The 26,408-nt window shown below is 48.8% G+C and overlaps 1 long non-coding RNA gene, 1 other non-coding gene and 1 pseudogene across 3 annotated transcripts; 1 reads left to right on the top strand and 2 right to left on the bottom strand.

Annotated features, from left to right (window-relative positions):
* The first annotated feature begins 1,524 nt into the window (after window positions 1-1,524).
* LOC132652999 (uncharacterized) lies at window positions 1,525-26,255 on the top strand. Of its 2 annotated transcripts, none has more exons than XR_009590597.1 (4): window positions 1,525-1,890; window positions 3,476-3,569; window positions 25,301-25,482; window positions 26,014-26,255. It is a non-coding gene; the product is annotated as an uncharacterized LOC132652999 (long non-coding RNA). The 2 variants fall into 2 exon arrangements; XR_009590598.1 differs by lacking the exon at window positions 1,525-1,890 and adding an exon at window positions 1,933-2,027.
* On the bottom strand, window positions 12,682-12,788 carry LOC132653294 (U6 spliceosomal RNA). Its single transcript, XR_009591068.1, has one exon. It is a non-coding gene; the product is annotated as a U6 spliceosomal RNA (small nuclear RNA).
* On the bottom strand, window positions 23,280-23,621 carry LOC132652943 (peptidyl-prolyl cis-trans isomerase NIMA-interacting 4-like; annotated as a pseudogene).
* Window positions 26,256-26,408: the final 153 nt, after the last annotated feature.

Raw genomic sequence — 26,408 nt, 5'->3', positions numbered from 1 at the left:
AAAAGTAAAATTAGCACTCACTGTAAAAGTCCAGACAGACATGGCAACTGCTGGCCAACCGGAGACGATGACACAGTCAAGTTGTTTCCACGGCGACGGCGTGTAAGTATTTGGGATCTTTAGCATGATTTTGTAGGACCTGATTGAAAACTGTTAGCACTGAGAGAAAACATTAGCCGAAGTGGGTGTGTGTGCCAGCGGGAGGCAGGCAGTTGAGAAGGTGGCCGTGGCTTGCTGGGGGTGGCAGCGAAGAAAGAGGTTTGAGTGTGGTGGGGAGTTCCACTCCCCCTAAAGACAGTCTGAGTGGACCAGGTTGCAGAACAGTGGTTCTTAACCTTCCTGATGCTGTGACCCTTTAATACAGTTCCTTATGTTGTGGTGATCCCCCCCCCCGCCGCCATAAAATCATTTTGCTGCTATTTCATAACTTTAGTTTTGCTACTGTTGGAACTGTAATGTAAATGCAGGCTATCTGATATGCAACCTCAAAGGGGTTGAGCATTACTTTTGTAGAGAGTGAGGTGGCTAGTTTAAACCCCACTTCATTTGTTTGTTTGCTTGGTTGTCTTTGAAAGACTCATTAGGCCCTGAGCTGGGGCTGCCAGGGCAGGGCACAAACGCTGCAGGAAGCGGGAGCAGTGGGCAGGAAGAGGACACGTGGCTGAGAGCTGTGGGGACAGGAGGAAGAAGCAGACACGAGCGTTGATCTGATTTGTGGGGTGAAAACTTAGCAGCTTGGAGAGGCTCAGTGTGATACACAGGGGTCTAGACAGACATCCTCGTGGAGGAGGGCACTCTTAAGTGCAGGCTGGTGTAGGAGAGAGAAGGCAGTGGGCCACTTAGAACTCCAGGCTGCCACCGGGACCTGGAGCCTCTGTAGATGCCCTGGCAGAGAGAACGTTTTCACAGAAGCATTTCAAGAGAAAGGTACCACACAGCATTGGTATATGGAAGACAGAGAGAGAGACAGGGAAGAGACAGGGAGAGACAGGGAGAGACAAGCTGGACAGAGACCAGGGAAGTTGGAATGTTTTTTAAGGGGGCCCACAGCAACACCAGGCTAGACAGGATAGAAAATGGCCATTTGCTGCCATCGAGATCTATATCTCTGAGTCCGTAAGAATTTTGATGTGAAAGGGACCATTTTCAGGCCACTGGGAGCCACTGTCCAACGTACACGGTGGTCAGATGGCTGTTACAGAAACTGTCAGGTTTGGGTCTGACGTCTCCCCGAGGATAAAGCCTTCTGAGATGATGTAAAAGACATCTGAAAGGAGAGTTGAGGTGGTACCCCACGAGGCCTGGTAAATCAAGGACATGGGGAAGAGCAGCAGAGAGAAGCTTCCTCGTGCCTCTTAATTTCTTCTCGGAGCTGTGGCGAATATCACAGACGATAGATCAAATACAACATGGAACGCCCCCTGCTATTACCTGTGCTGTGCGGGCCCTGGGCCAAGCTTGGGGTATGTACACCCGACTTAACATGGGGATTTTTTTTTTTTGTTTTTTTTTGTCAGAGCTGGAGATGGGCAAGAGTCCCAAAGACGTTCACCAGAAGAGAGCAGAGGCCTGTGATGGATAAATACAGAAAGGGTGGAGGGGAAGGATGGCCGTGCAGGTCGTCTGTTTAAGCGCAGCCCCGTCTGAGTTGCAGCAGCGTTACCGTCCACCACCTAGAAGAGCCTGGACCGGGCTGTGCAGCCTGGAAGCCATCAGCCCACCGGGGACCATCAAAAAGAACAATGAGCTGAGATGGGGGCTGGCTCGTCACGTCCTCAACGCTCAGCAGCAGCACATGCCTAGTGACTAACCACACTGCTGGTCAGCAGAGATGGAAGCTTCTGTCACTGAGGCGTGTCCTACTGGGCGCTGTGCTGGAGGCCGTGCTCTGTATGTGGTACCTGACTTGCAGTAGACTTACATTTGCTAGGACAGAAGTTGGAGCTGAGAGCTGGGTCCATATGCATTGCCCTGCGCTGTGCCCTGTGCATTCTGAGTGTCTCCACAGCTTGTATTCTTCCTCTCTGGTGCGTCATTGGTGAGGTTCATCCAGAGAGCGCGTGAGCTGACGCTCAAGGGTCAGGACTTTGGTAGCTGGACCAAGAAAGCTGGTCCAGTCTGCTAGACACAGGTCATCTCCTTATGATGATAATTGTTTGCTTTGTGTGTCACGGCCCCCGCCAGGTGTGAATTGTGGCTGCTCAGGCCTGTGGAAGCCAGAACCACCATGACATTCTTTATCCCAAAGCCTGAGGGCTGATGCCCTTGCCTTGTTTCCTTGTCTTCCTTACGTAGAAACAGTAGGTGTTCACATGGCTGTTGACGGCACAGTTGCCCTCTGGGCGTGGAAAGTGGCTCTTGCTGGTGGCTGCTTGTCTCTCCTCACTCGGTACACTTGGCTGACCCACGGCATGAGCTCTCCTAGCTGGGCATGGCTGTACATGAATTGTGGACATGCTTGGACCTTAGCCATGTAAGCTTCATGACACTTGACTTACTTACTTCTGACAGCTCACTCTCCTCGCCTTAGCTCTTTCTGTCTCTTTGCAGAAGCTGGGCTAGGTCTCTGTGCCCAGGCCCTGAACTGTGGCCTGGCACCCATTTCCTGAAACTCCAAAATCTCTCTTTTCTGATATCAATCATCTCGAAGATCTCACTGGTGTGCTGGGCCCACCTTTGGAGTTAGCTCGCTCTCCCCCTGCCCAAGTCCTGGCTTTGTGTTTCAACAATGGAGTAGCAGCATGCCTGGCACTGAGGTTGCTAGTGTTGGGCATGGTTATGAAGGCCCTGTGGGCTTGGCCACTTGTGGCCAGTCCACTACAGCTGCAGTAGTGTGGGTTCAAGGGCGCTGAGCAGGTGTCAAGGTTAGGAGCTGATCCAGCATCACATGTGGGAGTGACTTTATTTCCAAACTTGGGTCTCTGGCCCAGAGGAGCTTCTGCTCCTGTTGCTTGTTTCACAGTTGGGGGTGGGGGTGGGGTCCTGAGGCTTGAGCAGGAACCAAACACACAGGTGGGCCAGCCCATCTTTTCTCCAGCTGAGCCTGGAGCCATTCTCTTATACCAAACAGTCTGTTCTCTTGTATCTGTCTGACCTCATCCTCGTCTGCCACATAAAGTTGTAGGCCTAGAGGTGGTACCCCAGGCATCAGGAGGTTTCCAAAGACAGTAGCAACTGCCCTTGCCACCCATTCTTGCTTGTACCTCACCGGACTGCCAGTGAGGGGTGTGGGTATCCGGGGAGGGGTCTCGATTCCAGAAAACAAATGCATTGCTGCACATGCCATTGTTGGGAGAAGCCCAAGGGACAACCCATGCCCCAACCTCTCCCACCAAGGGAGGTGCTGTCGCTCATTGTCCTTGTTCAAGGGAGGACCAGAAAGGGCATGTGTGGGCTTGAACAAGTGACCACAATCTAACTTACCCTTGTGAATCACACGTAAGTCACCAACCCCTCCCCCCTCCGTATCTTTTAGGTCCTACCGCTACAAATGAAGTCACTGTGGCCCGAACGCCCCTGTTCTGTCCCAGCTCCACAGGTGTGGACCCCCGACTCCTGTCCACTCAGAGGTAGGTCTTATCTCACATGCTCATCACTTGCTATTTTGTAACTGAACCCCCATCCCATCCCCACAAGCCTCAGAGTGGCTAAAGGGCACTTGGAAGAATCTTCATTCTGTGTCCAGAGGCTGCCCTGCTGCCCTCAGTTCACAGACAGCTTGGCTTCCGGGCGGCACCATGTTTCCATCGGCCCCACGTCACAGACCTACCTATGCAGAGCACAGAGCGTGCATGTCTTGTCAGTTCTCAACCTGTGGGTCAAGACCCCCAAAGACCATCGGAGACCACAGATAATTTACATTATGATTCCTTTCTATTTTATGCACGTTGGTGCTGTCTGTATGAGGGTGTTGGATTCCCCTGGAACAGGATTTACAGACAGTTGTGAGCTGCCCTATGTGGGCTAAGCATCCGGTGCTCTTAACCGCTGAGCCATCTCTCCAGCCCCTGCATTGCGATTCTTAACAGTAGAAAAATTAGTTATGAAGTAGTGATGAAAATGATTTTATGGTTGGGGGTCACCACGGTGTGAGGAACAGTATTAAAGGACCTCAGCATTAGGACGATTGAGGATCACTGCCTCAGATGTTACAAGAGATGGTTGGCTTTGATCCATGGCTTCCTTTTTCAATCAATCAATTAATTTTGAGACAAGGTCTCTCTACATAGCCCTGCTTGTCCTGGAACTCAGTATATAGACTGCCTGCCTCTGCCACCTGAGTGCTGGGACTAATGCATGTGTGTTGGGAGTCCTCTCACCAAATTCAGGTCATGCTTTGTACCTGAACCTCGAAACAGCATGCCTGTGAGTTTCTCTCTAAAAATTCCTCAGGAAACATTGCTCCTGTGGGCTCTCCGGGAGCTCCTCCTTTCCTGTCTTACGGCTCTGACCCAGTCCCAGGAGCTGGACTGGGAAAGGTCAGGGTCTCCTCCACACTCCTGCCTCAGGCCCTCCTCTTGTCAATGACACAGGGAGTGGTAACATATGTGACGTAAGCACACTCTGAGTCCCGACGTAGCGTCATCCAGAAAGCCCTTTACCAGAGCTGCAGTTCCCCTGGGAAGGCGTCTGGGTCGGTTAAAGGAGATGCTTGGTAGGCGCGCCTCTTGGCTGGTGATACTGTGTGTCGGGATAGAAGACCAGGGTTAGGGAGGCTCATCCTTGCTGAGACAGGAGACCTCCACCTTAGAGCGGAATAAGGCTAATGAGCGTGAGTGTCCCAAAAGACAGCGTTTCACCTGGAAATCACCCGTGAGTGTGTGTGTGTGTGTGTGTGTGTATACGTGTGTGTGTGCGCGCGCGCATGCGTGTACCCCCTGAACACGAAAGCTCAACATCCTCTCAGAGGACTCCCACCATCTAGCCCCTGCTATAGTTGCTACACCTGCTCTTGCCAGCTAGCCAAACAGGACTGTCTATCCCCCTCTGTGAGAATTTTCTTCCGGGGGGAAGGGAGAACTATCTTCCCTTTCTTCCAAGGTCTCAATGTCAAACCGAAGCTTAGTCCGGACTTACAGTTCATGCTGGGGCTGCAGTGAGTTTGTTCGGCTTACAGACAGGGTAGCGGGTGACCCTAAACCTGCTGCTCTCGGAGGTCTTCGCACAGCGTGGATGACCTCCCCAGGGCTGCTCAGAGGGAGCCGGCTTCCTCCCAGTCTTTCCCCGGCCCATGTACTCTACCCTGCCTCAGAGGACCCCCAGGGCTGTGTGAAGTTAGGGCAGAACTGCATACAGGTGGCTTGGAGGGGAGGCTGCATACTCACCTGGGGGGGCCGGTGACCCGTCCTGCCCCTCTTTCTGTGAGGGAACTGACCTCATGTGATGATATTTTGAAAGCAGACACAGCTAATGGCTGGTCTGCCCGGAGGACAGTGTTGTACAACATGAGGTGACTGAAAAAGAAACAAGCAACAGCACGCAACAATAACAACAACAAACCACCACAACTACCAGACAGAGGCAGGATATGAGCTGTCTAATACCGAGAAAGGGAGAGAAGGTCTAAGGACAAGTACTCTGAACAGCAGCCTTGGAGATGGGGACAAGGACCGAGCGAGGGGAGGAGGAAAGGCGAGCCTACGTCATGGAGGAAGTCCCCTGGGGATGTTTGGAATCCTCCCAAAGGGCCATCCTCACAGATAGTAGAAATATCTGTGGGTTCTAGAAGTAAAGCCTAGCTGTGCCTGAACGCTCCTCCATTTCCTGGGAAAGGCCTTCAGTGAAAGTTCTGGCTGGTCACTCAGTCCTCCATGGTCAGAGCCAAGTCGGTGACACCTGAGGGAACACTCGAGGGGGTGTCTTGGGGGACCAGACATGGTAATGGGAGAGCAGCTGGAAGGTGTTGAGGCTGAGTGTTCCCAAGGGGACGGATGTTCGTGACGGATCTCTCCTTCCCCGTCACTCTGGAACCTACGGCTGTGTGTCTGTCCAGCTTTCAGTTCCCAGGGAAATGTACATAGAACCCAAGATCAGCCACAGGGAGAGATAGATGCCACCATTCTACCTCAGCACAAACAGGGCCACATACACCTACACGTGGGCCTCGGTTATAGGCATGACACTCCCTTTCATCTCTGGCCACTTGGGTGCTGGAGAGAGTTCAAAATGGCTTGTCCCCTCCTCCTCTGCCCTCACCCCCCCACCCCAGGCAGCCCCACCCCTGAGAAAGTACAGCTCAGGGGTCCCCAGGGCTGCACAGGAAATGCTTTGTATGCTCCAGGTCAGCCAGGCTATTTTCTGTCCTAGGACTGGCGGGAGGTTGGGCGAGGAACAGCCAGGGCTGACATACTCAGCTGTTCTGTTTCTTTTCATGGTCGCCTCTACAGTTGGCACTGGGCGTTACTGTCCCACGGTGTCCCTCTCCTGTCACTCTGTTTCTCTTTGAGGTGTCAGGACAGTTCATTTGATGGTGGCCTCTCTATCTTCCAAAGTTCAATGCAACGTCTCCTCTTCAGCGAGTTTTCCCTCCCCTTCCTATCTGTTTTGTATCGTGTCCCTCTGAGCACTGCACCGCTGTGGATGAATTGTAGCCTTGCTTTCCCGGTGAGGCCGAGGGCCACTACCATGAACTAATGATGTGTTTCCCCCACCTTGGCAAGTTTCTGAAGTTCCTTGTGTTTCAGTTCAAGGATATTAGTTGTTGGGAGAGCGGATAAACACGCCTCCCAAGTGTTTGGAATCTCGTTGTGTGGTGTGCATCTCCTCTGTCCTTAGAAAAATCTTCAGTGCTCAGAGGCTGCGTGAACGGGCTTCCTTTGGGGGAAATGGAATTTGCTATGAGCGCTGGCAGAAGACAAAACCTGAGGTCACCCACCCTCCGTGTGGAGAGGGTGTACCCACCCACTTGCTTCTGCCAGGCGCTGCCACAGATGACAGCTCTTAAGTCACAGGCTATTGGAAGCTGTAAGCGGACAAACAAGAGAGAGACAATTTGGCCTAGTTGCCTGAGTGATAAAGATCTAGAATCAAGTGTACAAAGCAGGCACCTGACTGAGGCTGGGAAGAGGAGAGTCTGGGAGGACCTCCCTGAAGAGGCGGCAGCTCTTGGGAATGTGAAGAAAGAATAGAAATTCACCATAAAAGAATGGGCATGCCTGTGACATGAAGCCTGGACCATCAGAGCAAGGTTACAGAGGTTAAGGAACAAGATGGCAAGTTGTGTGTGCGTGCAAGTGTGTGTATGTGTGTGAGTGTGTGCATATGTGTGTACATGTGTGTAGTGTGTATAATCTACTTGAAAAGTCTTTCAGGGTCTTAAGTAGAAAAAGAGGTGTTTTTTAAAAAAATTTGATATCCAATATGATAATAATTTTACATCTAAAGAATGCTCAATGCTCTATTGGATGTTTATTTGAAACGAGTCAACTGATAGGATACAGCTTTCTTTTTTTTCCAGCTGAAGAAGCCAAGGCTGAGAGAATGGAGCTTTCCTCAAGGTCACACAGATGTGTGGAAGAGCTAACAGTGGGTGCCTATACCCCACTCCATGCTGGGGACCGAGCACCTGCCAGCTGCTGGGATCCTGCCCCTTCCTTCTGGCCCTTGGGGCAGCTGGAGAGCTGGTCCAGTTTCCCAGTGTTTCTCATGATATTGTCCCTCTGTCCTGGTAGGGGTTTCCCTGAGGGTGGAAGTGAGACACAGCGCAGGCACAGAGAGTGTGCATTGTTCAGCACCTGGAGGCTGCTTATGTCAGCAGGGAGACTAGAGATGTGGCGCCAGGCTGGAGAGGGTCTGATTGGTCCCTTGGTCCATGTCCTGACCTCCATCTCACTGGCTCTGCCTGGGAACTGGTCCTTTCCCTGAGGCCTGGGTTGCCCGTCACAGGCCATAAGGACAGGAAAGCCCCTTACTTTCCCTGTTTGATAATGAAGGCTAGGTTTCTTGGGCTGAGTCCTGCACAGCACTCTTCAAAAAAAGGGTTGCGTGACCATGAGAGCTGAGGATGTCGCCAGTCCCTGGGTAGTCACAGTGCGCATTGCACATCAGAAGCTCTGACAGGTCTTGAAGGCATTAAGTCGGTGTTTCTCAAATGACTCCTTTGACCCCTGAACCCTCCTGGCTGCCTACCATTCCATTACATTTTGGGAACTAGTCTAACAGGTGTTCTCTAGCTAAGGTTCTTCCTCATCTCCTCACCTCCAAAATGTGAGTGGCTGTTGATCTTGGCCATGCAATATCGGCTGTCCAGTAGCCCAGCTCCTTCTTCATTTCCATGGAATTTCCTTCCAGTCTTGGGGGGAGGGGTGGAGAAGGACTGTCTTCCATTCCTTCAGAGGTCAGTGGAAGCAGGGTAGGTACTTCCTTCTCTTGTATTATTACTGAAGGATGTGTGGCCTAGGTTAGAACTTTGAACCCATAGAGGTAGATCCACCCAGACATCCAGGCATAGCAGAGGGGTCATTTAGGGAAGCCGTGCCCACAGGCATGAATGGGCATCTGTGGTGGCATTCTGCAAGGATTCTCTGCTTACAGGGTCAGCTCAGCCAGAGCTCCAGCTGCCAAGGACTCCTGGGCGCCTGGGTGTTCTAAGACTCACTTTAATCCCTCTCACAGAGACTGCGCACTCCTTCAGAGTTTCCACTGGGGCGAGGCTGAATTGTTACTGTTGTTTGTAACAGGAATCCTGACTGAATAGAAGCCTTCTAGAAATGTTGCTTCAACGGTGCTGGGATGTGGCTGAGTCGACCTCTCCCAGCACTGCAGCAGCTGGACTTGGTAGTGCACTCTTGTAACCCCAGAACCCAGGAGGCAGGTGCAGGATCAGAAGTTCAAGCTTTGAGGTCAACCTGGGCTGCCCAGAAACTCTCTTTGTTTGGGTGAATCTTTTGTAAATTGTTTCTGAGACAAAGTTTCTCTGTGTAGTCTTGGCTGCCCTGGACTCACTTTGTAGACCTGGTTGGTCTACAGAGAACTCACAGAGATCCTCCTGTGCTGCGGACCAGCCCCCTCGGGTGCCCTGCCTCCGTGGGAAAATCAGGGAATTCGGATATCAGGAAGGCACAGATAGGCGAAATGACAGAGACCACACCAGGGGGAATTTGTTTGGATCTTCTGCGCTTTACTGAAGTCAAGCCAACACTTTTATACTAATCTTACAAAGAAGCACCTTAAAGTTGACATATCCCCGGGAACATTTACAAAGTTTATATTTTAACTGAAAGAGTAACCTGGTAGAAGTAGTGTCTACAAAAACTCTTGGCCTAACAGCCTCTTAAGCAGAGCAAACATAGAACTTGTGACTTATTTGCCAATTTAGACAGTAGAGGGCCAGGGGCTTGTTAAACTTGTGGCCTGTTTACGTAGTTTATTGTTAGTTAATTAGGGGTTGTTAATAATCCTCAGAACTAGGTCAGCTAAAGATTTACAACCTTTCCTTAGATAAGATGCTTGAACTAGCCTGTCTGTAAAACTTATAGTATAATACAAAACTTTTTGACCTCCTATGTTTGCCTATCTTCTTTCTGCCTCATCATAAATACCTGTGTTAGGTAATGGTTTTGTAGTAGTGGGAGTATCCAGAGCATTTATCCTAACAGATCCTGATTAAACATTCTCTTTAGAAAGCCCTAAAACTCTTGTCCTTTTCCAATGTTTGGTTTTTCCACAAGCAACTCCTGATGCTGAATCTGATTTATTACCTCTCCTAAAATTTTATTTTCCTTCTACTCTTATTTGCTAAAGCTTTTAGTAATCTATTAGAAATGTTTCCTTGAATAGTTAATTGTACTGTTTCAAGAATCATAGAGAAACAGCAAAAATGCTCATCAATTCCAGTCTTGTAACCAAATAAGCGTGGGACTTAAAATACGTGTTTTGGCTTAGATGGCCATGTTAGGGTTCTTGCTAGGGACTTCCAGGAAGCTGATTCCCGTAGGAAACGTGTCTTCTCGTCTGTTTGCATAATTTTATGCTTGCATAACACATGTTTATGCTATACAGACTTTCTGGAGTTAGTGTAGCACTCCTGCTTCTGCCTCCCTGAGTGCTGGGATTACAGGTGTGTGGCATTGCATCTGGCTGGCTGAATGAATCTAAATAGCCAATTTTGGTGCCAGGGTTGTGTCCACTGCCCTGTTCCATTCGCGTTACAGTCAGAGTTGTCCAGCCCCACTGATAACTGAGTGTTGGCCCTGTGTGCGTTTCGTCGTGGGTACCAACTCCATCTGTGTCTCTGCACTGCATCCTTATGCCTTATAGGATGTAGCTGGAAAGCAGCTATGTCTGATGTGGGAGAGACTGGCCTGGGCCAGGGGATGTCTGCCAAAGCACAGTGGGAACACAGGAGAGTCTTAGCAGAAGACTCCAGGGCTGGGAGTTAGAAAGAGGTAAGCCTGAATGGGAGTGAGATAGGCTCGATCAGAGCGCAATTCAAGCCTCTGAGTGGAGGAGAGACTAGGCAATGCTGGCTTGGTGTGAGCACAACAGGAGAAGCCCCAGAGGCCACTGTAAAGAGAATGGTTTTTATTCCATTGGCCATGGAGGCGGCGGGGGCGGGGGGTGAAGGGAGTGTCACAGAAGTTTTGAATACGAGAGGTCAAAGGCAGTTTGGTGCATAGGGAGACCCTGGGCTTTGGACTGACATCCAAATGTTGCTGTGTATAAGTTATAGCTTGGGTAAGTCACGTGAATTTTTGGAACCTTAATTTTTTCATCTTTTAGAAATGGATACAGGACTAAAGGTGTGCCTCAGTGGAGAACAGAGGACCTGTGTAATATCTCTTAGACACACACACACACACACACACACACACCACACGCTTGCACGCGCACTCGCACATGCACACATGCACGCATACGAAAGAAAGAAAGGATAACAGAACTCTAATATTTGTTGCAAGGACTTAAGATACTGCATCATAAAAAGGATCTTAATATAAGATAGTGCATGATAGAAAGCACCTTGATATAAGATACTGCATGATAGAAAGTATCATGATATAAGATACTATATGATACTATAAGATACTATATAATAGTACCTAGGCTGAGGTGGCCCAGCAGTTAAAGGTGTTGGCTATCAAGCCAGACCATCTGAGTTCCAACCCTTTCTGGAATCCACATGGCAGAAGGAGATAACTGACTTCTAAAGTCGTCCTTTGACCCCCTCGCACATGCTAAACAGATAAATGTAAATAAACCACCTGGTCTGTACAATGACGGACGAGTTGTCATCAACTGAGATCCCTGGGCTAGGTCATCCAAACCCCTTCTCTAGCTGAATTCCTGGAGAGCTGGGGCTGCGCCTCTCAGGTCCTTATTCTCAACACAGTTCCTGGATCAGAGCATGTGCCGGGAGACACTCTGAACGGGCTGGGTGGTGGAGTATTACAGCTGCGGCGGAGGAAGGAATAGAGAAGTGTGACTGTTGGCAGGGAGGCAAGTGTTGGAGGGTTTTGGGCCAGGCAGCCCTGCAGAGAATGAGGTCTGACCCCGAGGAAATCCAGTCTTCACATTTTGGCAGCTTTTCAGTGCAGAGGGCGACAAAGAGGGAGGCCCCAGAGAGCCAAGGTGTTCTTGTCTTGTCCAAACAAAGAGAGAAAACGGCCTTTCTTTGGAGCTCTTTTTTTTTTTTTAACTTGAAGGGCTCAGTGAACATGAAGATAGGTTGGGTAAATTGGCCAGTTCCTTCTCCGTGCTGAAGTACACAGACAGAGATTTGAAACTCAAAATATAAACACTGTTTTTGAAATGGGCTTCCTGTGGAGGTAATAAGGCTCCTGTTGGTGGAGGTGGCATGAGTGGATGATGGGCAGCTTGTGAGGAAAGAGACTAAGGCAAATTAACCCAAGAGATGCCTGGCGAGTGTTCGCATCGGCTTCGGCTGTGCGAGAAGCACACAACCTCAGTGGTGGAGCACCTCAGACCAGATGTCTGGCTCATGAGCCTGGAGGGGACTGAGCTTGACTCAATGACACGGGTGACTTTGGATGGAACTTTTGCAGGTATGCAAGTTGCTTGGTTGACTGATCTGAACTATCCTGGCCAGGGTGAGGCATGGCCATTTACCTTGTAGGTGGACCCGAGCTTGTGGTCTCAGCGGGGCCGGAAGCAGGGCAGACACAGACCTGAAGATCCCTGAAGGTCTTGACTCAGAACCAGTACCTAATTATCTCTGTTGCACCTTGTTGGGCAGAGCCGACCTCAAGAGGAGGGCATACAGATGGCACCTTGTAAGTGGGAAACGCTACGAAGTCACACGACAAAGGTTCTGTCCAGGGAAGGGGAAGGAAAGAGGGTCTTTAGCGCAACGTATGATGAATGGTGGTTAGAACGACATTTCTCAGCCTGTATAGACCCGAGCTCCGTTTGTTTTCCTCTAGAATCTTTGAAAAGCTTGGAGTGAGCCTGAGTGGTCTAGGATTGTTTTCCCAGACAATTGTTAAAATCCTCCTAATACACATTTAGTTTTAAAACCACATTTGTGTGTGTGCACATGCATGCGTACATGCATGTCACGTCATGCCTGTGAGGGTCAGAGGGCAACTTTCAGGGGTCAGTTCCCTCCTTCTACCATGTGGGTCCTGGGATCAAACTCAGGCCTAATGTTTGATGTCAGGTTTTGCGGTAAGTGCCTTTGACTTTTGAGTCATCTTTCTGCTCCCCAAATAGGCCGTTAAAAAAAAAAAAAAGGAACAGTTCATGGATTTGCACATCAGTCATTCTTGCACAGGGGCCATGCTAATCTGTGTATTGCTCCAACCTCAGTACATGTGAGCCAGTGGGAGCACCAAGTAGGCCGACTTTAATCCGATCTTCTGTACATATTTATTTTTGCTTTTGAAATGAAAATAACATATGAACTCTCCTTTCTCTGAAAAAATTTCAAAATCAGAAAAATCTAATTCCATACCCCAATCACTTCAGCCTAGCCAAACTACCTAATATTTCTTGCACATCTCTCCAGCATTGTCATATTTGATCTCCAGGCTTTTGAGGTCCAACACTTGAGACTTACTGGTGCTTCTTTGGGTCAAATCTAAAAGCACAAATACATCCAAGTCCCTCACGTACATGCAAGTCACATGGACTCCTTATCACTGACCAGTAACAAGGGAAGAAGAGGAAGCAAAGTTAGATATTCCAGAGGAAGAACTGCGCCCTGAGCCCGTAACATCATTCTTATCCTATCCAAACTCATTGTCCTATAGCCTGTCTTTCAATTCTCAACCCTCTGCAATAAATCACCAGCAGGAAGGAGCAGGGTAATGTTTTTTGCCTCAACCCGCCCTCCCACAGAGGTCTATTCTAGCATCCTCAGGAGGGTCCTGTCTATGACATACGCAAAAACTACAGGTACATCTGAAAGATATCATCCTTGCTTTACTCTGATCTTCTTTAAGGCCATCATCGCTCTTCTTAAATCTTTCAACACAACGCCTCTTGGAGCCCAGGTTGGCCTCAGACTCTCTATGTATCTGAGGATGACTCTAAATTCCTGATCCTCCAGTCTTTACCTCTCAGATGCAGGGACTGCAGGTGCGTGTTCTCTGCTTGACAATCAGCACTTCTTCATTGTTCTTTTTTTTTCCCCTTAAGATTTATTTTTTGTATTATATGAGTGTTCTACCTGCATGTACACCTGCATGCCAGAAGGAAGAGGGCATCAGATCTCGATATGGATGGTTGGGAACCATCCTGTGGTTGCTGGGAATTGTACCCAGGACCTCTGGAAGAGCAGATAGCACTCTGAACCGCTGAACCATCTCTCCAGCCCTTCTAGTTGTCCTTTAAAGCTGGTAATATGAGTGTTTACTGCTCTTGCAGAGGACCAGGATTTGGTTCCCAGCTTCCACACTGGGCAGCTCACAACTGCTGCGATTCCAGCTCCAGGGAATTCAGCCCTCTCTTCTGGACTCTAGGAGCAGCTATAATTATGTGCACATACTCTTTCTCTTAATTAAGAATAAAGTAAAAAAAAAAATTTCCTGGGGAATCTGGAGAGGTAGTTCAGCAGTTAAGGGTACATGCTGCTCTCACAGAGGACCAAAGTTCCATTTCAAGCTTCCTCTTCTTCTTCCAAGTAGCCATCAGTAACTCTAGTTCCAGAGGCTCTGATGCCTTCTTTTTGCCTATACTGTACACACATATGGTATATAGACATACATGCAGGTAAACAAAACAAACAAAACACTCATAATATAAAAATAAACAATGTTTTTTAAGTAGAGTAATTAAAATTTTTGAGTAGTTTTTCTCAATTTTTGTTAGTTGTTTTCTCCACATTGGGTGAGTAACAGAATCAGGGCTCTTCTTCATCCGTCCCTGTCACATGGCTGGCAAGGCCTGTCTACCCCTGCTTTCCAACCCTTCTCATCTCCATCCTCTAGGTCCATGGTCAGATTCTCCAGGAACAAAGGACCGGTGAGAACAACGGGAGAAGACAGCTGACCACAGCAGGGCTTGGCCATCAGAGCCTGCAGCTGCCGAAGGGCCTGAGGTTGAGGTCCCCAGGATCAACCTCCATGCAGCGAGGCTCTGTGCCTGTGCGCCAAAGTGTGGGCTGAAAAAAAAAAAAGCTTGTTTACTTCTCCATCCAACTGACAGCTACAAAGGTCCACATGCTTCACACCCTGCTACGGGGTCCTGGGGAGGGGTAAGTTGGATCAGGCTTCTGCTGACCTGAACTTTATTTCCAGCAGAGGGGGTCAGACACTAAACCTTTGAGCCAGGTGTGCTATAACTCCAGACCGCCATAACACTAAAGGCCAGGTCACCTAGCCGGGGATTTCCTCGAAGGTTCAAGGTTGGACTGATGGCACAGAGCACAGGTGAGAAGTCACCTTCCAGGACTCCCTGGGGGGCCATGCTGGCTGCCCACACGGATAGTTCAACCCACAGCTAGACCGGCAGGAGGCCAGGCCTCTTTGGACTGGATTCTCAGGCCAGGACCTTAGGGACAGGAAGCAGGTGTGTAGATGGATAAGGATAGAACAAAAATAGAGCTTCGGACAGTAAGGGAAGATGAGTGAAGACTGTGGAATCAGAGAGCTGGACTGGATAGGCATGTTCAGCTTGAAAGCATGAGGTTGAAGCTAGATACCTCCAGAGAATGGTCCATGAAATAGATCTCAAACAGGCCCCGGCTTAAGGCCTGTGGTTCCTGGGCTCTTAGGTTCCAGGATCTCTGTGCATGGTGGTGGTTCTTTGTTTGTTGGTTTGCTTGCTTGCTTTTTTGCTTTGTTTTCAGTACTAAGGATTGAACCCAGGGACTTGTATATAGTACTTTTTTTTTTTTTTTTTTTTTTTTTTTTTTTACCACATAACTATGTGTTCCCAGACCTTTCCAGTATTTTTTTGCTTTGAGATAGGTTCTTGATAAGTTTCCTAGGCTGGCTTTGAACTCAGTCTACAGCCCAGTCAGGCCTTGAACTTGCCATCCTTCTATCCCAGCCTTCCAAGTAGCCAAGGTTGTAGGCCTGCACCGCCAGACCCAGCCATAGAATCGGTGCTTTTCAAATTACTCTTACAATTTAATTTTTATTTATTTTGCTGTGTATGATGTCAGGGTTTGGAGGAAGGCTTGTTTGGGGCACAGCACAGGTGTGGAGGTCAGAGGACAACTTGGTTGGTTCCCTCTGGAAGGCAGATTCTGAGGCAGCACCCCGCTTTGGGATGGGTTCCTAATAGCTGCTGCAGTTGCAGGGTGGGTGGGTACAGGACTGCACTGACAGTGGCGGGACAGCCCGCCGGGGGCACACGGTGTTCTCTCTGGGTCAGTCTTCTCCTCCCTCCCGAAGTTGCTCGCCCACATCTGGGCTGCGTGACTCCCACCCTCACTGCAGTATAGTCCAGCACACCTGTGAGTGGTGGGGCCCGGGCAGACCAGAGCCCCCTGCCTAGCTTCTGCTAGAAACCTCCAGCAACGAGGAGACACACTCTTCCCCCTGCTCCCCCCCACCCCCCGCTGCGGAAGACGTGAAATCAGCAGACAGTTGGCTCTGTGAAGCTGGCTGTTCGAGTTGTTCTGGGTTTGTGACACACGGGAGTGGCTTCGGCTGCACACTCTCCTAGCGTGGGTGCGCAGTAAGCACTGAGCTGGGAGCTGCTGGGCCTCTAGTTTAAACTCATGCCCCCACCCCCACCCCAGCTTAGAGGGAGACACGGCGAGCGGGCTTTGCACAGTAAGTGCACATCTTCTGGCCCTGTGTTGACACCTGCCCTCGGGAGCTGAGGACATAGCTTAGTTGGTGGAGGGCTGGCCTCGCATGCTGAGGCCTGAGGTTTGGTTCTAGCACAGTATACACTGAGCATGGTGGAGCATGCTTATAATCCCAGCACGGAGGAGGCGGAGGAGGCGGAGGCAGGAGGATTGTCTTAGTTACAAAGGCAATTTGAGACCAGCCTGGGCTACATGAGACCCTGTGTTAGAAAAAAAATAATAATAAAATAAAGCATCTTTCTCCAGAGGGACATAAAAAATAGTGCATGGGGTTTGAAGGCAGAGTGGACCCCAAGGATATGGGTGCTTTCTGGACAGGGTCAGAACTGACAAAGATCATGAACAGTGAATCTATAGTTGCCATTGCTGCATGCCCGTGGATAAGTCATGCAGCCTCTCTGAACCCAGTTCTTCAAAGACAATGGGCAGCGGTCTTTACTTCTCGTGCTCTCCAGAAGCTCTGAGAGTGTTATTTCTGGTAAGCGGGAGGCAGGGGTTGACACAGAGAAGGGGGAGGGGAGAGCAGGTACCTACTAGAGCAACCCAGCTCTCAAAGCCTGTTGCTGAGCTCTGAAGTCCCATTCGGCAAGCCAGGGTGTTCTTCCCAGTGAAGGAGAACTTGTGTTTCGTGGTCAGGAACTCTCTTGTTACACTGCCCAGACTTCCAGACCTGGCAGGCTGGTCTGAATGACCCCCAGGGTCAACCTGGCTCTGCCCAGGAATGCAGCCTTAAGCTGCTAGCCTGCCAGCCTGGTCCTTCGCGCTTATCAGCACCATATTTGCTCAGGATGGGTACCAGCTACCCCCTGCCCCCTCAAAAAACAAGAAAACATGTTTTTTCAGTGGCAGGGTGGAGTGGGGTGGCCTCTCTGGCTCCAGGATCGCCCCCCCCCAGGCCTATCAGTGGGGCAGGCAGCCTGTTATTGTTGGAATGGCAAGCTGGCTCAGTAGCCGCCTGTTTCCTCCAGCTGTCCAAGCAGGGAGCGCTGGGGAGGAAGCCCTCAGTCCTGTCCATGGGCCTCAGACAAACCCTCTGTCACAACAAGGGAACAATGGCTTGGATGGGCTGGTGGATGGATGGAAAGGTAGCCCCTCTGCTCTCTGTTTCCACCACCTAGCGACAGGTTACAGGGGTGGGAGCAACGAGCGTTCTCAACTTGCCTCCCCCACTCCATGTCTTGTTTTCCACCATGTTGGACACACTGTCTCCCATCTCAGGGGCCAAGGAAAACAGCAGCCTCAGGAAGCATGTCTGGTCTGGGGTTCTGCAGCCCTGAGCAGCAGCAGGGCTGGGGGAGGGGAGCAGAGCAGGCCTGGTACCGCAGGGCTACTCCAACGGGGTCGGAGCCCAGCAGTCACTGGTCTGTTTCCCCTTGAAAAACCTTGAGGACTTTGTCCTCCTGTGTCTCTGGGTCTTCAGCCCTCGCATGTGGCCAAGCCTGGAACAGGTGTCTGGAACAACTAGTTCAGGCAATCAGGGCTGGGTCACACAGAAGCACATCTCGCTCTGCTGCCTGGCAACTGTGTGACATTCAGCGGGCCGCTTAGCCTGTCTAAACCTTATTTTTTTCTGTTCTATAGACTACGCGCTTCATAGAACTGTGGCAAAAGGGAAATGTTTTTGGGTGTCTCGACTTTGTCTTGGAGGAGTAGATGACGCGCCATAACCAACAGATTGTTAACCAGGGCCAGCACATAGCTGGTGATGTTGGTGGCTTTATCAGCGGCAACGTGCGCTTTGGACCAAGTGGCCACAGGAGTTACAAGAAAATTTTCTATAGATTTGGGGTTGTTGCTTGTCTTTGAGGCAGGGTTTCAAGTGGCCTCAAACTCGGTTTGTAGAGGAGGATCCTTCGGCCTCTACTCCCAAGGTCTAGAGTTTACGTCTGTGAGCGCAGGAAGGAGGGATGAGGGGATCCTAATGGTGCTGCGGGCAGGAAGTGCCTCTTTCTGCCTGTTCCTGGATTCTGCATGGGAGGCTGACATGTGGCCTGTCCGCTCTGGGAATCCTTGGGAATAAGGAATCTAGTTTGGGGTCCACAAAGATGCTCATGTGTGTCGGAAGCCATGTGGGCTCTTAAACGCTTATTGCCTAGCTCAGTCTTCGCAGGGTCGCTGCGAGGAACACATTCCTACCTCATCTTAGAGATGGCGACATTGAGCTGTAGAGATGGAGTCACGCGGCCAATGTCACGGAACTGGGAGTTCTTATTTTAAGATTCATCTTAAGTTTTTACTGATGCGTGTGTGTGCATGTACGTATGTGTGTCTCTATGTATGTATGTGTGCATGTACGTATGTGTGTCTCCATGTATGTATGTGTGCATGTACGTACGTGTGTCTCCATGTACGTATGGCACATGTGTACGGGTTCCCACAGAGGCGAGAGGAGGGCCTCAGATCCCCTGGAGGTGGAGTCACAGTGTGTTGTAAGTTGCCTGGCGTGGGAACTGGGAACCAAACTTGGGTTCTCTGTTCTATAGATGAGTGTAGGCCCAGGACTGTGGCAGGGAGTACATAAAGATGGAGGTCCGATCACAAGGCTGGCATTGGGAAGAAAAGAGTTGGAAAGTGGGTCTGGCATGCTCTGGAGCTTTATGAGATAGTGCTCAGAGAAGGGAAAGACAGAGACCAGTATGTGTGGGATGAGCACACTGGTGGGTCTATTTGGGCTACTTACACCAACACAATAGCAATGGAAACAGCCCTGTCACAGTGGATAAAAACACAGAGAGACTGTGCGCTACTCAGTCCCAATGGGTACATGTATGCACAACTCTTGTTGCACCTAAGACTCGGGGATCACTGTGGAAGAGGGGCTCAGAAGTTTGCTGTGAGATTGTGTCTCCTAGACATGTCAGAGAAGCCACGCCCATGAAGTCTCATCAGCCATCAACATGGCTGCCTGAACAAGACCTGAACAGGGATGGTACTGGTACCACCAGACATGCTACCATGGAAAGTTCACAAGGCCTCAACCTTCCTTAGTCAAAGAATTACAGGCAACCAGGAATGCTGAAAGTGGGAGAAACAGTCTTCCCCGGGGAAGGGACCCCCAACCGGCCAGTCCTCAATCATATACATGCCAGTAGCATCGTATGGACTGAGGTTGTATTTATATGTTAAGGAGAGAGAGAGAAGAGAAAGGAGAAAGAGAGGAGGGTAACAATGATTAAAGAAAAAGGGGCCATGGGATTTGAGAAAGCAATGGGAGGGCCTGGAGGGAGGGAAAAAAAAGGAGGAAATTACATAATTGTATTAATTTTTAAAAGTTGTTATTAAAAAAAACCCAAACAACCTTCCAAGACCCTATGGATTTGGCTTATTTCTCCATGCAGGGCAATGGTGACAGCCATGCTTTATATTCAGGACCCTGGTTCCTCCATCATCCTCCATCATCTTCTAGGGCCTCGGAATCCTTCAGTCAGGCCTCTTTATCCTCCAGCAAACAGAACACTGAGAAGGCAGCACCTCTTACCTGCCCCGTCCAGAGGTCGCACATCACTCTCACCCACAGCCCGTTACAGGAGCTGGTTCTTTCGTCACACCAGGTGAGAGGCGGAGTTCAGCTGTGTGTCCAGGAGAACGGGAAAGAGCGTGAAATCAGCGAGAACTCCCAGACTCTACCGCAATAACAACGCTTGAGGAACAGCTACCACTTATTGAACTGGGGTGAAAACAGTGTGCTCTGTGGAAGTGATCCTCTTGAATCTTCACGTGATCCTGCAACAGCCTCACAAAGAAGACAGGCTCAGGGACGTGGCCCTCAGGGACGTGAGTCCCGACCCCGTGGGTTCTCTCACCAAAGTCTTATCCTCACAGGCTCCCCTGTAAATGAACTCACAGGGTGTGCTGTCTTTTGGGCCAGGCTCTTTCCCACTTAGCACGCCTTTGAAGTGCAGGCCAGCAGTTGCTAAGACAACTCCTTTCAGGCCTTTTAGAAGATTCTGTGAGGTTAGCATTTCTCCAGTGGCTGGCATTCCTCAGCATCTCATCTACCTTTTCATGTCTTTTAGCCTCTGTGAAGTCCCACTTGGTGCCCCCTCACCCCATGCCCCCCCCCGTTATGAAGTCCCACTTGATCTGTTCCCCCAGCCCCCACAGGCTTACAGTTTTGTGTTATGTGAGGTCACAAATCTTTACCTTGCTTGCCTCTGTTTCGGCAAGGTGCTCTATGGTTGGCGTTTGTGCTTAGGTTTCTAGTTTATGGTACGAAGTGAGACAGCGGTTCACTCTTCTTGTCCAGCTGTCTCTGTGCCATGTGAAACAGAAAAAAAATCTTTCCCCACTTACGGACTTTGGCAATCTGGTTTCTAGATTCTATTCTGCTTTCCTACTCTATCTGGTATGCACTGTGTCAGAGACAGGGGCTCCATAGTAAGTCTTTAAGACTGTGTGTATGTGTGTTTGTGTGCTTGTGCACATGCACACATGTGTGTGAGCTCCTGTAGAGGTCAGAGGACAACTTGAAAGCCTCAGCTTGCTCTTTCCACCGTATGGGATCTGGTAGAAGGATCTTGTCTGAGCCCACCTCACTAGCTCTGACCTTGATCTTTTTCTAGCTCAGTTTCTTTGTTTCTTCTCCTGAACTCACCACACAGCTGAGGGTGACCTTGAATGGAAACCCTTTCCTAGATCAATTTCTATCTGAAAGCTTGCTGAGATTTACTTTGGGGTTGCTTTTAACCTGTAAACCGACTTCAGGGAAATCAACGTCATAAGATGCTGAATCATCTCATCCCTGAACATTGTATGCCTCTCATTTATTTAGTGCCCATACTCATGTTCTTTCTATCATAGCTTGTAAATTTCAAGGTAGAGATGGCATGTATCTTAGTAAATCGATCCCCAGTTTTCTTTTTTAAAAATAGCTTTAATGGTATTACAAATCGTATTCTAAGATGTTAAATTGCAAGTGTTCTTTATGCTATGTAAAAACAGTGAATTTGTGGATGCTGACCTTGTAAGTTACAATCTTGCACTGGGGCTAGATATACCTGAGTGATAGAGTGTTTGCCTAGCATGCATGAAGCCCATTCCTGCTTCCTTCCCTGCTTTTCTGGACCCAGGAAGGCAGGACACAAAACACAGCAATAATAGAAGGCTGAGGCAGGAAGATTGAAAGTTCATGATCTGTCTGGGATACAGAATGTGTTCAAAGCCAGTCTGGGTAACTTAGTGAGACTGTTAAAAAAAAAAAAAAAAAAATATATATATATATATATATATATATATATATATATATATATGGAGCCAGGAGGCATGGTAGCACACATTTTTAATCACCACGCTCAGGAGGCAGAGGCAGAAGCAGGCAGATCTCTGAGTTCAAAGCCACCCTGGTCTACATAGTGAGTTTCAGGACATCCAGGGCTACACATTGAGACCCTGTTTCAAACAAACGAAAACTAAAATAAGAACAGAGAACAATACGAAAGGGCTGGGAACAGAGCTCAATGGTAGAGCACTTGCCTGTTTGAAGCCTAGATTCATTCTTCAAGTAAAAAGAAAGGAAGGAAGCAAGAAAATGTCTTTGTGCTGCCTTCTCAGTGTGTAATATGCCTAAAGTATAACTCAGGTACCAGGCGATTCACTCACTGACAGTGCGCACAGCTCAGTGGTCCCCACAGCTCACCGATGCTCCGCTCAATTTCTGTGGATGCTTTCCTCTTTGTAATTTATTTTAGATAGTTTCTAACAGCATTAAAACCCTTTTCTGTTCCTGTTGTGTGTGTGTTCATGAACCACAGTGAGTGTGTGGAGGGCAGAGGGCAACCGTGGGGAGTTGGTTCCCTCTTTCCACCTTTGAAGTGGGTTCTGGGGATCAGACTCAGGACATCAGGCTTTCAATGCAAGCCCTTCGCTGGCTGGGCTATCTTGTTGCTCCTTTACTGATACTCTGCAATCATTTTTTTTCCCCTCCTGCAGCATGACCGTTTCTTCTAATAGTCTCAAAAGGATATTTTTATATTTCTAAATCAACTTTTCTCTTTTGTGGCTCTGGGAAGCCCAGGGTCTGTGGAAGCTCAGGGTCTGTCCATTCTTAGCAGGAGTTCTACCCCTGAGCCGTTCCCTTGGCCTGTGAAACAGCTTTTAGAATCCAGTCATCGGGTGATTCCCTCATCTTGGTCACTGTGGGATCTACTCTTCTGTGTAAACTTTCTCCTGGTTGGGGTCACTTTTTCCCTGCTTCTTTGCATACGTGTTGAGGTTTTTGTTTTTTGTGTCAAGTGCTTTCCATTATAAGTTGAAAGTTTGGGAGTCTAGATTTTGTTGTTGTTGTATTCCTTTAAAAATGCTGGAATTGTGAAACACAGTTGAGTCACTTGGGGTGTTATAAATGTAAAAAAAAAAGTTTTTTTATATGATTTTATTTTCTCTCTCTCTCTTTTTGAAACTGGGTTTCTCTGTGTAGCCTTAGCTGTCCCTGATTAGTTTTTTTTTAAATTATTTGTTTATTTATGTCAGTGTGTGTGTGTGTGTGTGTGTGTGTGTGTGTGTGTCTGTGTTGGTTTGTCTGTGTGTGCACCACATGTGTTTGGTGCCTACAGAAACAAGGAGAGCACTAGAGTCTAAATTGGGGTGACAGTTGTGACCTGCCTATTGTGGGTGCTGGGAACTGAACCCTGGCCCTCCAAAAGAGCAGCAGGTGCTCTTAGTTTTGAGCCATCCCTGTAGTTCCTCCTGGATAGTTTTTATTGTCAACTTGACACAACCTGTAAGTGCTTGAGAAGATGGACTCTCAACTGAATAATTGTCTTGGTCAGATTGGCCTGTGGCCATGTCGCTGTAAGACTCTTGGCTGATGACCACTGAGGAAGGGTCCATTGTACTTTGGGTGGCATCATCCTTAGGCAGATAGGCCAGAGCTGAAAGCTAGCTGATTGAGCCACAGTGAACGAGCAAGCGTTCTTTCCTGTATGGTTCCTGCCTTGAGTTCCATGATGAAGCTGACCTCCCTTAGCAACAGACTGTGACCTAAATAAGCCCTTTCCTCCCCAATTTGCTTTTGGTCATGATGTTATCACAGCAAAAGAGATCAAACTAGAATATCTTCTGACTATGATATATGCTATCCAAACTTTGTCTTTACTGGAGGGTCTGTAGACACAGGCACATCCATCCCACTTAAAAGCAAGGCAAATGCTTTCTGAAATGCTCCCACTCTGGTCATGTGACCCAAGCTACCTCCTTGCCTGGCTTTATCTTCACTGTAGTTACATCACTAAGGCTCATTCCAGGCTTTGACTTTTCCATGGCTTCTATGATATTGCAACATTTTCCACACAAACTGTGACTGCCATTCTTGGGGGTCCCGAGCCTTCTTTTCAGCATCGTCCTTCCCAGAGGCTGCATCCTCTTCCCTTCCTATTCCAGAACCACTTTTTGCTTTGAACAGCATCTTCTAAACCTTTGTCCTCTTCCTACCCCTCTTCCTCCTCCTCTTTCTGCTCCTCATTTCCTTCTTCTTCCTCCTCCTTCTCCTCTTTCTCCTCCTTTTCCTCCTCCTCCTCTTCTTCTTCAGGGTCTTTAATGTTAGAAGGTTCCCTGGGAGCTTGAGGCTGTTAGCCTCACACCAAAGGAGGCTTTAGACCCAGGCTGAATTAAAACTCTCTGTGAGCCGAGGATGACCTTAAACTTCTGTTCTTCCTGCCTTTACCTCCTGAGTGCTAGGGTTATAAGCAGGCCACGAAGCTCAGTTATGCTGTGCCGGGGCCTGAACCTCCTGCTTGCTGCATGCTGCCTCCTGCATGCTCAGTGAGCACTCTGCTAACTGAGCTCCATCCCTAGGTAGTGGCATTTTTTGGTTTTGTCGTGAGTCCAGAGCATCTTTTGGCGTGAGGCTAACAGCTCAGTGCCATGTGATGCTTTCATGGGGGAGTTCATCTAATCCCCAGGTATTAGTAGGATTCCCACTCTGGAAGATGGGGACATGGATTATGCCTGACCCCTTGGGGCGCCAGAATTTGTTGAACTTATGTCTTTCTAGTGAGTTTCATCATCCATTCACGGAGTTTCATCTTCTACATGTAATGGTAACTATTTAGCTACATGATCCCAGGGACCTGATGACATTTTCTTAGTTACTTTTCTATTAATGATAAGACACTCTAGCCAAGGCACAAATGTTTTCTTTATAAAAGAAAACATTTATCGGGTTCATGGTTCCAGAGGGTTAGAACCTATGATCATCATGTTGAAGAGCATGGCATCAGGCAGGCGTGGCACTGGAGCAGTAACTGAGAACTTAAATAGTAATCCACACCCTTTCTTTCTTTTTAAAAATTTCATGCCGTAAGCATTATTTTTTTTATAGATTTATGTAATGTCATGTGTAGGGGTGTTTTGCCTGCACGTGTATCTGTGCACCATGTGTGTGCCTGGTGCCCACAGAGGTCAAAATAGGGCACTGGATCCCCTGGAACAGGGGTTACAGACAGTTGTGAGCTGCCAAGTGGGTGCTGGGAATTTAACCTGGCTCCTCTGGAAGAGCAGCCAGTGCCCTAACTACTGAGCCGTCTCTCCAGTGTTGGTTCAGTATTTTCAACCCCTAACTCTGAGCTCTTTCAAATCCACAGCAGATCCATTGGTCTTCATTTGGGTCTTTCCACGCTCTGCAGAATGGGACTATTTCCATGTGGTGAAATGGCCAGATGATAGACCCAGGTCAAGGATCAGAGCTCTCCTTGCTCGCTGTCCAGTGTCTGAAAGGAGCCACTTCATATATCTTATCTGGAGAGACGTTTTCATAGTAGCTAGTTGTGAGTTAAGGCACAGTTCTTTATCAGTTTTATATTCCAAAAACTCCTAAACCTTCTATATTTGACATAGTTCTCTCTGTAAACAGTATCACTCTGTTTTCCTTACCAGTGTCGTGTGTGTGTGTGTGTGTGTGTGTGTGTGTGTGTGTGTGTGTGACGGTTCTGGGGTTTGAACCCAGGACCTAGCACTTACTAGCAGATGCTCTACCACTGAGCTACACCCCCCAGCCCTGCTTTTGCTTCGTTTTGGTTACTCTCTTAATCATTTTAAACATGCTTGTTCATAGCTACGTTTTTTTTTTTTTTTTTTCCACAACAGTGTAACACCCTTCCAAACAACCAGAGGCCTAAAAGAGAAACCACCTGTTCCTTGAATCTGAGGATTAGCTGGAGCAGCTGCGACGGGCACCAGCCCTCTCTGCTTAACGCTGTGAGGTCTCTGTCTCCCTGCAGTCAGCTCGGCAGCTCCACTTCTGGAGGAGTCTTTGCAAGAGCGCAGAGGTACAAAAGGACAAACTGAGGCACCTGAGATGGTGCCTCCTTTTCTTTCTTTCTTTCTTTTTTTTTCTTTTTCTTTTTCTTTTTGAGACAGTGTCTTGCTGTAGCCTCAAACTCATGGTGCTACCGCTTCAGCATCCTCAGTCCAGGATTACAGGCGAATGAGCACCACATGCTCGTCCTGGGCAGCGATTCTCAACCTGTGGGTCTCGACCCCAACAGGGGCCCCGTGTCAGATAATCCTGCATTCCAGATGTTCACATTATGATTCATAACAGTAGCAAAGTCGCAGTTATGAAGTAGCAACAAAATAATTTTATGGTGGGGGAGGTCACCACGGCATGAGGGAGTGTGCTAAAGGGTGGCCGCTTTGCGGAGGCTGAGAACCACGGCTCTAGAGGCTTCTTACAGTTTAGCCTAGGAGCGACTCTCGATCGCTTTCTCCCCGTGTCTTTCCCGCATTGGAATTCGAGAGTGTAACAGGCCAGGTGTGGTGACACACGCCTTTAATCCCAACACTCTGATCTGAGGCAGGTGAACCTCTGTGAGTTTGAAGAAAACCTGTTCTGCATAAGGAATTCTAAGACATCCAGGGCTACGCAGCGAGACCCTGTCTCAAAGCAAACAGGAGCAGCAAGCAAACAAGCAAGCAAACAAACCAACCAGCAGTGTGACGGTACACTCAGTCAAGCAGAGAGCAGTGAACATGTTTGTAGCCCTAGTCCTCTGGAGGTGGAGGCAGGAGGATCAGCAGGTCTAGGCCGTCCTCGTAGAGAGTTCCAGGTAAGTCTTGGCTACAGGAGACATTGGCCAAAACCAAAAACAAACAAAAACAGAAAAGCAAAAACACCCTTTGCATATCCCAGCACTTGGGAGGCAGGGACTGACTATCTCTGTGAGTTCGAGGTCAGCCTGGTCTACACCGGATT

This window comes from Meriones unguiculatus, chromosome 3, assembly GCF_030254825.1.
Source record: "Meriones unguiculatus strain TT.TT164.6M chromosome 3, Bangor_MerUng_6.1, whole genome shotgun sequence".
Taxonomy (NCBI): Eukaryota; Metazoa; Chordata; class Mammalia; order Rodentia; family Muridae; genus Meriones; species Meriones unguiculatus.
This window is presented reverse-complemented; position numbering and strand designations above follow the sequence as displayed.